At 50.1% G+C, this 14,181-nt stretch overlaps 1 protein-coding gene across 10 annotated transcripts in view; it reads left to right on the top strand.

The window, feature by feature from the left end:
• The first annotated feature begins 2,775 nt into the window (after positions 1-2,775).
• MAPT (microtubule associated protein tau) overlaps positions 2,776-14,181 on the top strand; it is a 103,537-nt gene continuing 92,131 nt past the window's right edge. For all 10 annotated transcript variants that reach the window (XM_082678543.1, XM_082678542.1, XM_082678539.1 and 7 more), the window contains exon 1: positions 2,776-2,897. The gene's annotated coding sequence lies outside the window, so the exon portion shown is untranslated. The remainder of the gene's footprint in view (positions 2,898-14,181) is intronic.

Here is a 14,181-nt window from a genome sequence, read left to right as displayed (position 1 = left end):
ACTCAGGTCTCAATATTTTGGTAACTTTTAGAATTCTTACTTTTTTCAGTTTTATTAAGATATAATTGACATATAGCACTGTATAAGTTTAAGTTTAACTGTGTATAGCACAGTTTTATTAAGATATAATTGACATATAGCACTGTACATCATAATGGCTTGACAGATATATATTGTGAAATAGCTACAACAATAAGTTCAGTTAACATCCATCACCTCATATAGTTACAAAAATTTTTTTTCCTTGTAAGGAGAACTTTTAGGATTTAGTCATCATGTTGTACATTACATCCCACTTTTAGAATTCTGACTACATCTTCCATAGAGTGGGATTTTGCCAGTGATGGTACAGTTTAAGTGAAAGTTAATATTTAAGTTGATTTCAAGTTCTGTATTTGGGGCTCCCCTTTGAAAACTCCCCAAATTACCTGACACTCCCCTAGGCAGGCAGATCCAGAGTGTCTGGGCAAAGCCAAATATAAGGAGAGGCTGATCTCATGGATCTGTTATGCCTTGTCCCTATTTCTGGGCCCCAGGATGACCTTCGCTTTTTTGACAATAGAGCTACACCGCTGAGTCATGTGTAACTGAAACCCTTGTCTGCATTTCATCCTGCTTCTTGCTGGAATCCAGAAAACCTAGACAAGGGGCAATGTTCTCAGCAGGATAATGGAGGGAAGGAGAGGTGGGTAAGAGGCATTCAGGAAATATAAAGACAGAAAGGAAAATTTGGGCCTAAGCGATAATTAGCAAGAGGTAAGTCCAGAGAAACTAAGGCATGGATCTGCCTCCTTTTATATAATTGAGGTGTTTACAAATTTGCCTGTACATCAACTTACATTTCAAACGCATCAGGGGAACTGACATTTAGGGGAATCTGGATATGGTTCCCTTTGCATAGTAAAGCATTTGTCTGTAATGTTAATACTCACTTTCTAATCTAGCTGTATTATATTGATACTCCCCTACGTTGGCTTTGAGAGAGGACTGTAGGTGTCTCATCAAAGCACCTTGCCTAGCAGACAATTAGGCGGAACAAATACACTTCAGTCTGTCCAAATACTCTGCCTGGTTGTAAATATGCCTTCCAGTTGGAATGATTAGGGGAGGTTTTGGTAAAATTTGAGCTAGGTTTCGAAAGTTAGGTAGGATATTGGTGAAGAAAGAGCAAGGACTTTGCAGGCAAAGGAAAACCCCAGAGTAGAGCAAGAGTTCCAGTCAAACAAGCTCAGTTGGCCATAGAGTAGATGAGAGAGAAAACTGGAAAGGACAGAGGCTCAGATGATAGGCTGGGGGCGGGGTGGGGGGGGAGGTGCAGATGAAGAGAAGTTTAAGGCTAAGGAGTTTAATTTCACTTAGGGAGAAATTAGAAGCCTTTAGGCAGGATGAGCTGATATAGAAAGAAACAGAGAAGCAGTAGTGACCAGTAAGGTCACTACATATTGAGAAGCAAGATAAGGGTCTTTAGGATGGTGGCAGTTGGAACAACAAAAGGTCAATTCTAGAGACTCAGAGCTTAAGAAATTGGCCCCCATCTCCATCATCCACTCAGTGCTCCCGATAATACATTAATTAAACCCCTGTGAATAAAGCATCTTTAATTACCTGCTTTTTGTATTAATCTGTAACATACAATACTGCTTTGAAAAAATATATGAGCTATGCAAATTAAAGCTCTAAGACAAATTCCCATCTTAGGACAAGATGGCTGTCTCCAAGCCCTCATACACTTAAAACCTCCCACTGCCAGGGCTTAAATTAGATGTTGAGGAGACAAAGCTAAGGACAAAACCTAGATGTTGGCTGACTGAAGAATGAAAGCCCCTGGTCAGTTTCAGTCTGAGGCCGTGTTATCCAGGTGAGAATCTCCAGCAGCATTTAGAAATTCAGATCTCAAGCTGTTTACAGTTTTACAGTGTTTCACAAACAAGGTAAAAATAACTGTATATGTGAAAATGCTCTGTAATGTGGTAAGTGCCATTTGAATCTTCATCTAATTTAAGATTTTATTCTTGGGTCACAGATGAATAATAGATTCGAATGCTCCTTGTTAAAACAAAAAACCAAAACCTTGCACTACCGTATTACAATTGAGTTAGCCTGTTTTCAGCATATCTGCTAAGGAAAGAATTCACCTTGATCCGTAACAAAAAAGGTGGACAGATTGAAAGGAAGCAGATCCGGGGAACTGATCTCCAACAAGGGGAATCATTTCGGGAAATTCAGGGGAGGGTCAGGGTGCCAGCGATAAGGAGGGCAAGCCCGAGGGAGGTTTGAGGTCCAGGGTGGACGGACTGGAGGGCTGGCCATGTGGAAACCCGCCCAGAACCTTTCCCAGACAGGACATCACCCCAGGACGACAGGGAAAAAAAGGGGCAGCGGACCTGGGGGCGGAGCACCCAGCCTCTTCTCGACCCAGAGAGCATCCAAGCCTCCCTCCCAAGGGAGGAGACCCCTCAGACAAGACAAACGCTTCCCTAGCAGGAGAAGGGCCAGAGTGCGCATGCGCATTGCGGTCAGCGCCGCGGCCCAAGTCGTGGGAGGGAGGCGAGACCCGGGAAGGGAAGCTCAGAGAGGAGAGAGCCGAGAGGCTAGGATGGGCCGATCCTTGGAGCTCTCTCGCGCGCCTACTGGTGGCCGGAGGAGAACACGCCCGCGGAGGCCTTACGGCCCGCCCCTCCCCTCGGGAGGCTCGTGCTCCCGCTGCTCGCGCCTGCGCTGCCCGCCGGTCTCGGGAGCGCGCCCTCTTCGCTCGTGCGCGCGCTCGCAGTCTCCACCACCCACCAGCTCAGACACCAGCAGCAGCGCCGCCGCCGCCGCCCACCTCCTGCCACCGACACCACAGCCACTTTCTCCTCTGCTTCCCTCTACTGTCCTCGCCCTCTGTCGACTATCAGGTAAGTGCGAGGCTCCGAAATTGGCCTCTCCGTCCTCCCTCCTGCAACCCCATGCCGCCTCCCCTCGCCTCAGAGATGGGTTTCATGAGGTGAGCATTGGTCGGGGGCAAAGGCGGCGGCCCCTCCTTGCGCCCTCAGCGCTCCGGCGCCTGGATTGGGGCGACTTGGAAAGGGACCCATGCAAGGGATGCACGCGCGCGCGCGCGCGCGCTCGTGTGTGTGTCCTGAGGGGGGGGGGGTTGTCTACACGACCCGCTTCTCGCGGACCCGTCAGATGTTGTGCCCATAGGGTGGGGCGCGGATGGCGGTGATCTGGGGGAGGGGGCTGCTATGCACTCTCGAACACCGCCTTTTGCCGCAATGGGCGTATGACTGTGTGTGTGTCGGGGGGTGGAGGGGAGTCCGGTGACGACCCCCGAAACCGAACCTGTAATCCAATTTCTCTGCCTCGGTTTGCCATCAGCTCTAAGGAAGGTATTGATCGGGTTCTAGAAAAGATGACTGCCTGCCAGCCCCTCCCCGGCAGCGATTCCAGTGGGGCTTTCGCTGCCCTTGGTTTAAGGCGGTGGCCCACCCTCTCCTCGATTTCCTCCTTCAGAAACCCGCTGGGGACATTTGAGGGCTGGGAGTGGAATCGGAGAAATGGGGAGGGGTCCCGGCGCTGTCACTTTAGTCGCCCTTCCCCCTGCGCGCTCCTGGCACCGAGACGCAAGCAGCGCCGTGCCCGAGAGAAGACAGCGCGCGGATCCCAAGGTGGACGCTCGAAAAGGCAGGGGTCACCTGGCCTTGCGTTGTGGAAGGATTCGGCAGCTGCCGATCCCGGCTCGAGGGCGCACACAGCCGCAGCCCGGCACCAACCCGCTCAAGGGCTGCAGGTGCATTTCGGGGCGGGCCCCATTCTCTGCGCTCCGCGCCGGTCGTCCGGCTTGTGCGCTCCCTGCCGGAGGCGAGGGGCTGGCGCGCAGTGCTCGCCCCTCACTGCGGCAGTGGGTGTGGACCCGGGTGGGCGAGGAGGGGGAGGGAAGGCTTTGCCTCCTCCCACTTCCACCCCTGCTTTTTTCCCCTCCGAACGCGAGGTGCCATCTTTTTGCGGTGTGTCACGTCTTTACAGTACCATGCCAAGCCGGGTGGCTGGGCTTAGGAGGACAGGGCGGGGACTGTCATTAAAGGGGGGAGCGCAATTAGCGCTGAAGTCTTGGCATTTTGCTGCTGCGGTCTTGAGCACCGGGGTCGTTCACTCGGAATCTTCCTCGGGGGCCCGATGCTTTGTTTGTAGGGCTACGTGATCTGCGTTGCCAGCACTGGCTTTTGGCTTTTATTCTACGAGGATGTTTAACCAAGGTTCCCACCCCTCCTCCCGCTTTTTGCCCCTCATTTCCGAGCCCTTTGTTAGCTCTCAGAGCTCGCTGGGGTCGAGGAACTCGAGTTAGCCTCGGGGCACGCATGGAAAGGGCGTCACCCCGCGCAGCCCCCTCCCAGAGCCGGGCCACGCGCCAGAAAGCATCCGCGGGGCTGAAGGGGTGGGGTTCGAGGTCTCCGCGCGCCTTGCGGGTCGCCGCGAAGGATCGATGCCCCTCCCCACACCCGGAACGTCCCGGGGGCCATGCCCCACCAGGCTGCCCACCAAGCAGCACCAGTGACTCCCAGTGGGAGCTCGCAGGCGGGGCCCCGCTTCGCTTCAAGCCCTGTTGCTTCGCCAGGCAGGAGATTGTGAGGAGGGGCCGTGAGGTTTCCTCGGGTGCTGCGGGCCACACCCATTTTTATCGGGAGGACTGAAATGGGGGGCGCCGAGGGGAGGTTGTCATGGAGACCACACGCTCCCCGGGCTCTTGGGGCGTGCCCCGCCCCTTCCCAGCAGAGATGGAGAACGCTGGGACAAGCAGGGCCGCCCCTTCTGGCTCCTGGAGGACGCTGGAGGGAGACCCGCACCCCCAACCCTGAACCCGTGCCTGTTTCTAATTGGACTCCGGCGGCCGCAGCCACCCAGATAGGCATCTCTCATGTGTTTTTATTATTATAGCCGAATATTATTTTAGAACTGTGCGGGATTTTCACTTAAGATCCCGAGTTCGCCGCCGCCTTGAAACCAGGAGGCGGGGGTGGGGAGGGAGGGCTAGAGAGGCGGGTACGGACCCCGGCGAACAAATCCGAGCCTCGCCCTCCTTCCATTAGCCGGAGCCTGGCCGGCTTTCTGGTTAATTCTATCGCTGGAAACTGGTGCGGGGGCGCAGTTCTGAGAGGGATGAGCATTTTAGGGGCCAAATCGTCCTCTCGAGCCGCGCAGGTTGATCTGAATATTCGGGAATGACTCGGCTGGGCGTCGAGAGGCTGCCCGGGGCCAAGCCGAACCTTCTCTTGGCTTCAGGATCAGAGCCTCCCTGCAGAGCTGGGCTCGGCACGGGTGGGTGGGAGAGGTTCAAGGATCAATTCGAGCATCTTCCCCGCCCCTCCCCACAATAGAGCTGGACAGGAGATTCTGGTACCAGAGAGAGCGAGGGTCTTAGAGCGGCCCTGGGAACGGGGAGCCCGCGGCCGCCGCTGCTCGGGATGGACCGGGGGCAGAGAGGTCATCTCCTGTCGGTTGGGGGAAAAGGAGGGAGGCAGAGGCAAGCGCGTTTAGCTCAGTGCCGGGAACAAAGCGCAGTACGGCATCCGCGATTTTACTCTTTGGAAATGTGTTGGCGGTTTGGTAAGGGCTCTCTGGTCGGCAAGGCCGGGGTTGAGGGGCTGTTAACGGAGGAATCCCGGGGGCCTGGGGACGGTCCTTCGTACGCGTATCGGGAAATTCCATCCCTGGCTCTGGGCGCGCTTTAATTACACGGCTTCCTACCCGGGAACGCGAGAGATGCCCCGTTTGCGCCTACGCTCCGACGCTGAAGCTGGGACCAGCCGCCGCGCCTGGGTTTCCCATCGACTCCTGTCACCGAATCTCCAGCAGGTGGGGGCTGTTTTAAGTCCCGGGAGACCCCACTTGGCGTCAGGCGGTCCGGACCCATAACTCCATGCGCGAGTCTCCGGCTGGTCCGGGTTGGGATGGATGGTGGGACCCGGGACAGCGAATGCCCGCCTGCTCCTCTGGGCCACCGCGCGCTCAGGCTCAACAGGACAGCTTTGAGTTTTATCTGATCCCCGTCCCTCCAACTGACCGATCCTACGACAGAAAGAGAAATGAATGCCTTTCCTACCATAATTAATTAAGGTATTTTTTGTGTTTTATGATGCTGCTTATGTTTACCACATAAGAATTGCTTATCCATTCCTCCATCTCCAGACCTTCCCCTAAATAAATTAATAACATGCTTCTCCCAGAGCCCGCTTCAGAGTGGCTCTTGAAGCTAATCAATTTCTTGACCAACATTTGCTTCTGTAACAGCTTGTGTTTACTGCAGTAACCTAGCTTGGCTCTTGGCGTTCAACGTTGGACAATTTGCGGGAGGTGTGTGTTGGTTATGCTGGTTTTGGGTGAATGACAGTCTGTGTCTGTCCGACCTCCTCTGCACACGCCCGTCTTTGAGTGGTTTCTAATATCAGGCACAGATCCCCCAACAGGAACAAAAGAAAAGGGTTATTCCCACAAATTACAAGAGGAAAACTTACAATCAGTTTGATTCAAGAAGGGTCAGATTTATTCCAGTTGGGAAAGTGTCCTTTCTGTGGAACATGCCCTTTGACCCACATGCCCTTTGAGAGCTGTGGCAGCCTGCAGATGTGGTAGGATTGGGGTGCCCTTTGTTTAGGCTGAGTTTTCCTTCTGCCCTTTTAACATCAATTCATGAAGCCCATTGGTTGAAAATGTTAAGGAATTGTTTTATTCTCCCTTCCCTCGGCATTTATGTACATAAATGTATGTATATGATTTGGGTGGCTCCACAGCTGTGTTCATGAACATATGTTAGTTTTCAATTAGATTGTGCTTTCTATTTAGTTAATTACTGCCTTCCTTCCTCTCACCTTGAAATCAAGAATCACTCATAAATAAAAGCACCCCTAGGGGCTTAGTACAGTGCTAGACATACAATAGGTCTTTGGGCCCTGCTCATTTAACAAATGAATGGATAAAACGGGAAAATGCAGGTTAAAAAAGGTGGTGGAAAGAAAGCAGAATGGGAGGAGGGCTTTATTCAAGGTCATGGCATCAAGAAGTTTTGGGGACAAATCCAGTCCAGTTTGTCCCCTGCTCTGTGTCAAAATGACACCCAAAAGCTGCCTGTACCCCTTGGTGCACCTCCATGCCCTCCCCTCCCCCACTGCTTCCCTGCCTTCTCCCTTCCTGCTGCTTATGGCCCCACAGCCTGGTCCCCACTGCTCACCTCACCCTCATTGGCCAGCAGAGTGGAAAGGGGAGAGACCACACTCCACCCCCAGGGGGAGGAGGACCCTGCCCTGCGACCTTTAGCCCTGCAGGTGCTGTTCCTGCAGGAGGTCAGAGGGATGGAGGTGGGAAACCCCCTTTGCCTCTGCTCCTTCTTCTTCCTCCCACTTCTCATCATCCCACTTAGAGGACCCCCCAACCCCTCCACATCCCCAGAAACACCCACCTGCCCGACCATTCCTAACTTGCCAGCCTAGATGCTTCCACTAGTGACTTGGAGCTGGCATGGGAGGGCCACCTCAGCAGGTGAGAGGAAGGGAAAACCCCAGCCTCACCATCTGGGCTACAGCAGGGAGAGGAATCCGATGTTCGAGCTGGGACTCTCAGCTGGTTTCCTGTAAAACAGTGGTTCTCAAGCCCTGGGGCCACTTTAATGTCTAGAGACATTTTTTTTTGTTTTCACAGCTGGGCAGGGGTGCTACTGGCATCTAGTGGAAAGAGGCCAGGGATACTGCTAAACATCCTACAAGGCCCAGGGTGCCTGAATGATCTGGCCCCAAATGTCACAAGTGCCAGGGTTGAGAAGCCCTGCTCTAGAAACATTGTTACCCTGGCACCATCATCTTAGTGGCATCTTACATTCATTGAGTATCTTCTTGGAGGCACTGTTCTAAGTGTTCCCCAGAGATGATCTCATTCGATCCTCACAACAACCCCTTTAAGTAGCAGTTTGTATTATCTCCGTATTACATATGGGGAAACTGAAATACAGAGAGGTTTAGTAACTCACTTAAGGTCACACAGCCAGTGAGTGGTGGAGCTGGGTGTCTGACAGGAGCCCCTGCCCCTTCTCAGCTACATGTGGGCTTAATAGGCCTTTGTGGGCTAGCGGGAACCACAGCGCGATCTATAACATTGACCCAGCGGAATATACTAATTCCAAAACCACTGACGCGCATGTGAACTTTTGTAAGAGTCTGTAATTGGAGCACAGCCTAAAGCTCGGAATTTCGGCCTTGACACGTGGAACAAGAGATTTTACTCAACCTCTGTGATTCTGTTTATAAAACAGGGAAGATATCCTGGGGACCTTAAACCTCTTCCCCCAAATCCAGGATTTCAGGACTGCTCTGTCACACAAAGGAGCAGCCAGGTCTGACTGTCTTAAAGAAGTCTGGAAATCAAGATCGGGGGATCATGACATAGACTCAAGATCAAATCACTGAAGTTTTAGGGACATTAGCTCTCCATCTTAGGTTCTGCACCTCAGAGGCTGAAGCTTTGGTAACTGCCACTGGGACCCAGCTCGGAGCCTGTGGGTGTGAGAGGAGTTGGGCGGGCATAGGAAGGACCTCAAGCCAGAATCTGTCTCCCTTGGCAAAGGTGGGCCTGGGAGCTTTTCTCACTTCCTGGGGCCCAGGCTCTGCAGTAAATATTCCGTTATACTGTGGTGTAGAGGGACAGCCTGGAATCCTCCACCCACAGGACTTACTGCCACTCCACCCAGCTACGATTCTGCTGCTTCCCACAAGCGCCTGTGTGGGCGATCGGACACACACCACACACGCCGGACTCACTTCTGTTCCCTTGCCAAAGGGGTTGCTGTCCAAGACCTCTTTCCCTGCCTCGGGTGCCATGCTCCTGCCATCTCTGCCAGGTTCCTGTCTTGCACAGATGGCCCCCACCTGAGGGTGGGGAGGGAGCTTGAGGCCAGCTCGGGGTGGTTTTCGAACTTTGGGGATTCTTTGATTAGGAAACATTCTGTAGGTGTAGGAATCGGCTTCCACAAAATGCCAGCTTGGATGACCTCCAGGCGGATTATCTGAAATTGTGTTTTCTTTGTCGACATTTCTGTGCTTGCCTCGATCAGGAAGGCTAAGAATTAACCCCCAAGAAATGCATTTTGTGCCTCAGCTATTCAAGGAAAGTTTGTGAATGCCTGGAGGGCAGATGCTGGTTTTCTCTGGACGGGTTCCCCAGTGCAGGGCAGTGTCCTGCATGTAGACACAGTAGGTTTGGCCTAATGGTTGAGGGTGGGGCCTCGGATCAGAACTCCTGGGTGCAAATCCCAGTTCCCCTACTCACTGCGGGGCCTAAGCTGTGTTGTTTAGCCTCTTGGAGAGTTTTTTTATTGTTTGTAACTTGGGGTACCTATCTCACAGTTGCTGTGGGGTTTAAATGAGGTAGTGCTTAGCCCAGGGCTAAGGGCCAGGGCCCAGGGCTCAGCACATAATAATTGCTCATTAAATGGCTTCGTGGGCAGCAGCCTGTGAGCAGACCCTTGTGATTGGATGAATGTGCAAACTACTGACCTTGGTGATGGAGTTAGTTGGAACAGATACATTGTTACACTGAGTAGGGATCAAGATAGAAGTAGGCAGTTCTTCCTGGAAGCAGGCGCTGTTGTCTGGGTGGTAGTGGAGCCCCCGAAAATCACACACACCCACGTTTAACTGCACACAACAGAACTCTTGCCACAGGCAAGCAGAGTGACTTGTCATTTGTTGTCCCTGCTTCTGCCCTCTTCCTTCCTGAAATCTGCTACACGCCAGGAATAGCTTGTGTACTGTCCACGCCAGCCTGAGCTGAACCACCCTCCCTCCCACCAGCCTGGGACTGGCGACCTGGCTTAGCAGGTCGGTTCCGAGATCTTACTAGTTTACCGATTGAATAAAAAGTGAGCACTGATGAGATTGAGAAAGTAACAACTAATGGAAGACAATGGAGGAGAGATTCTACAAATGAAATAATGAAGCAGTGCTGAACTTGGTAAACTCAGAAGTAGGCTTCATGGTGGCAGCTGAGGGTCAAGAAGAAAAAATGTTAAATAAAGCAAACTCAACGTGCTCTGAATCCAGGGAACGCCAAGCATTCGATAGCCATAGTTATATCTGAATTAATAAATCTGGTTTAAGAAGCTTTCTTATCCATGTAGTGAATTCTGAGAATCATAATACATGTTTCTTTAAAAAAGTCATTAAATCAGAAAATCAAAGGGACTTCCCTGGTGGTCCAGCGGTTAAGAATCCACCTTCCAATGCAGGGGACACAGGTTCGAACCCTGGTTGGGGAACTAAGATCCCGCATGCCGCGGGGCAACTGAGCCCATGCGCCACAACTACAGAGCCCACATGCTGGAGCCCGTGCTCCACAACTGGAGAGAAGCCCGCCTGCTGCAACTAAGACCCAATGCAGCAAAAAATAAATAAAATATTTTTAAAAAGATCATAAAAATGATACATATATATTTTAAACATTTAAATTAACCAGATAGTTGTGCATTTATTCCTCCATCTTTTGCTGTAGGGCCCAGGCCTTCTTTTGGTGTTTGGGTCAGCTGGTTGGAATTCCTTGTCTTTTTGGCCTAAGCAACACTCATAATGCATTGTCTAGGACTTCCAGCTGGTTGGAGCGAGGGCTTACACGGTGTATAATCTGAATGCAGAGTTTCTCTAGAGTTTTACTATTTTTTTCACAGTCTTTAACATCCTATTTGATGGTTAAAAATTTACTCACCTTTATGAAGTCTCTCCAAGTATTCAGCTTGATTTTCTTAGAGTCCGTGAATGATTTTCAGAATTCATCTTACATGTAACACTTGCATGTCATCAGCTTGCACTGCATTTAAGTTGTGTGACTACCGTAACAAATATGATGGACCTAGAAGGCTGGCGGTGGTAGGAGGAGGCCCTGGCTGTGGACACCAGGCCTGGTGGACCCAGCCTTGAATATTTACACTCCTTCATTTCTGCTCCTTACGTGGTGTCAGGAAGGAGAGGGCCTGCTCTGGAGACTTTTGTGTTAAGTAAATGATGGGCATCGTCTTCCCCGCACCTCTTGCCTGTCTTCCAGGACTAGCACGGCACTTGGTGTTCATTCACCTAGAATCCCAGCTAAAGGGGGCATTGCAAAATTCTCCCCATAAAACTCAACATAAATTTAAATTCCCTTTACCATGTTAACTCCCCTTAGTGAAGGAGTTTTAGATCAAGATCCAACAATTAAAAAGCCGTTTTCAAATCAGCAAGTTAGAATTAAATCTGAAGCCATTGATAATGATGTTTCATTCATGGGCGGCCTCCCTCTGGTCCTGTCTGCTTCACTGCTAAATCAGGCATCAAAGAGAAGAGGGACATCAATTATCTCTGGTCCCAGCTGCTGGTTTTCCTTGCAGCCTATCGCCCAGTTTTCTGGTTTCCCGGGAAGGCTGGGTGATGTTGTCCTGGGACCTAAGCTTGTAGTTCTACAAAGAACCTCAGGAGGCGCTTTCATCCTTGTGTCCTCCTCTTCAGGACATTAAGGATATTAGAAGACCCCTGAGTCCATAATCGCCTGTGATGTGATCCACTGCCTAATGCCAAGAAGGAAGTGGCAGAAAGGACCAATTCATGGAATCCTAGAACTGTGCCCCTCACCCAGGATAAAGGACAGCCCTTCCTCCGGAAGTAGAACCAGAATTCTAAATTATGTGTCCACAGAATTGTCCTGGCTCAAATCCAGTTCTACCATTGATTTACAGATCATTTCAGAGGTGCTTATTTTCCGTTGTTCTTGATTGGACAGTGATACCAAACCACTGTGTTACCTCATTCCCTCTCCCATGATCTCAAAAAGAGGCTTATTGGATAATTAATAATCTAAAGGCTTAAGGACTCCCCTAGTGGTCCAGTGGTTGAGACTCCGCACTTCCAGCGTAGGGGGCACGCGTTTGATCCCTGTTCAGGGAAGTTCTGCATGCCATGTGGCACAACCAAAAAAAAAAAAAAAACACTATAAAACTCTTAGAAGAAAATACAGGATAAAAGCTTCAAATCATTACACGTGGCAGTGATTTCTTAAATATGATACCAAAGGCACAGGCAACAAAAGAAAACATAGACAAATTGGAGCTCATGAAAATTTTAAAAATTAAAAAATAAAGGCTTAAGTGCCCAAAAGAAGGTTACAATTTACAGAGTCTCTTTGGTTTAATATTTAAACATGAATATTCACTACCTTATTTATTTTATGTCTGGGCTTTTTATATTGGGTTTGCTGAAAACTGGAACAGCTTTCAGCTTTGGTACTGGACGTGCATCAGAATTGAAGTCAACGTATGTTGATAAGCCAAGCAGAAGTTCTACATACAAATAAAATAGTTGCATGTAACCTGCTACTTTGGGGCAACGTAATATTCGTTTGGTTATTGGTATTACTTGATAATAATGGTTTGATTCGTATGAAACCTGTCCCTTTCAAAGTTGCCACTTGCCAAGAATCACCAGGAATAGCTTTTGGAAGAGTCGCTAACTCTTCTGCCATCCATTTTCTGTCTTGTCTTTTTCCTAAGAACAGGGAAATTCTACACTGTCCCCACTCCATGGCACAGCAGTTCAACTTCTGCCTCTGCTGTCCCCATGAGGCTGGCTTAGAAACGAAGGATTTTGCAGAACATCCCTAAACCTGCTTGAATAAAGGACTGATCATTCAGAGACTCACCGGAACCTTCTTTAAACCTGTTTAATCTTTTCCCCAGGGTTAATCTTGTGGGGATAACATGCCTCCTGGGTGTCTCTCCACTGGGTGCATTTCTTCCCCCTTTAGTTCTGAAGTCCCTCCTTTCTTAGCAGCACGGTGAGTGATGGCTGCGCTCTGTTCCCTGCAGAGTATTAATACAGACTGAATACACTGAAATAAATCCCTTTCAGTGTCACTAACGTGCTATGAATAATTATGAACCAATGTTTGATGTCTCATGGCAAATGCAGGGAAAAAATTTTTTTAACCGACAGGATTCATGTTATAAGTTGACAATCTGGGCCAAGTGAAAATCTTTTTAAAACATCTCCTCATCTGAACAATAAATCTTGCCAGCAAGACTGAATTCCAGAAGTTAGCCATCCTCTTATTTTGTGGGGCCTCTGTTATCACTCACTGCTTGGGCTTACCCAGCCCTGAATTTAATTGCAATCTTCCTGTTTACCTACCAGTTGCGGCAGTAATTAAGATTTCCTGGAATTCCCTTGTGGACCAGTGGTTAGGACTCCGAACTTTCACTGCCAAGGGCCCAGGTTCAATCCCTGCTTGGAGAACTAAGATCCCACAAGCCATGAGGTTCGGCCAAAAAAAAAAAAGATTTCCTGAACCTTCATTGTTCCATCTGTAAAATGGGGATTATTCAATCTTCCTTCTCAAAATGGACAATAATGTGGTCTTTCTTCTCACTGGGTAATCACAGAACTGAAATGAAACAATCTAGGAGAATTCCTTTGGGCTTTTCAGAAAACAAGTGCCACAGGGGTGGGGGACGCCTCCTGGGAGCCACAGTCATGCACCTGATCTGAAGTCTCTCTTGGGCTGAGCCTGGAACAGTATAGCCGCTGCTGCTACCTCTCTCCTTTAGCACCAGCCAGACGGTGCACACTGCTTCCCAGGAGTGCGCACCCAGTCAGCTGGGCCTGAGCCCTGGATGGATAGACAGATGGCCGCAGTCCAGCCTGTCCTGGTCTTATCTGCCCCTTCTTTGGAGGGGAAGCCGATAGCCAGGTGCAGGACAGTGGGTGGGGTTCCTTTAGTGTGACCTCAGATGATAGCCCATCCTGCCAGTGGGACTTCCTGGGCTTATGCTGTGACCTTCAGAGGGAACTAATTTCCTGGGAGCCTTTCTGTTTTCTCAGGGGGTTTCAGTTTCCTCCTAATCAAGCAGGGACTTGGTGCAGAATCTCATATTCTAATTATGCCCGGGGCAGCCTCTTCCTGCCACTGTGTTTAGCACGTGCAGGGGATCGTTTAGGTCAAGAGCGATTAAGGTCTGGAGTTGACTTTGATGGTATAATATTCTGATGGCTGTTTGGCAGCAAGAGGCATAGTGAAGGCTCATTAATTGAACGCTTGCACTTGGAACTTGAATTGAGCTGGGGCTGGGCTGCAGTCTGTTTGCCTTTGCTCTGGGAATGGAGGGTTTCTCATGCAAGGGGACAGTGGGGAGTATTT

This window comes from Grampus griseus (assembly GCF_964374135.1).
Source record: "Grampus griseus genome assembly, chromosome: 20".
Lineage (NCBI taxonomy): Eukaryota > Metazoa > Chordata > Mammalia > Artiodactyla > Delphinidae > Grampus > Grampus griseus.
Note: the sequence above shows the minus strand (reverse complement) of the source record. Positions and strands in the feature narration are given on the sequence as shown.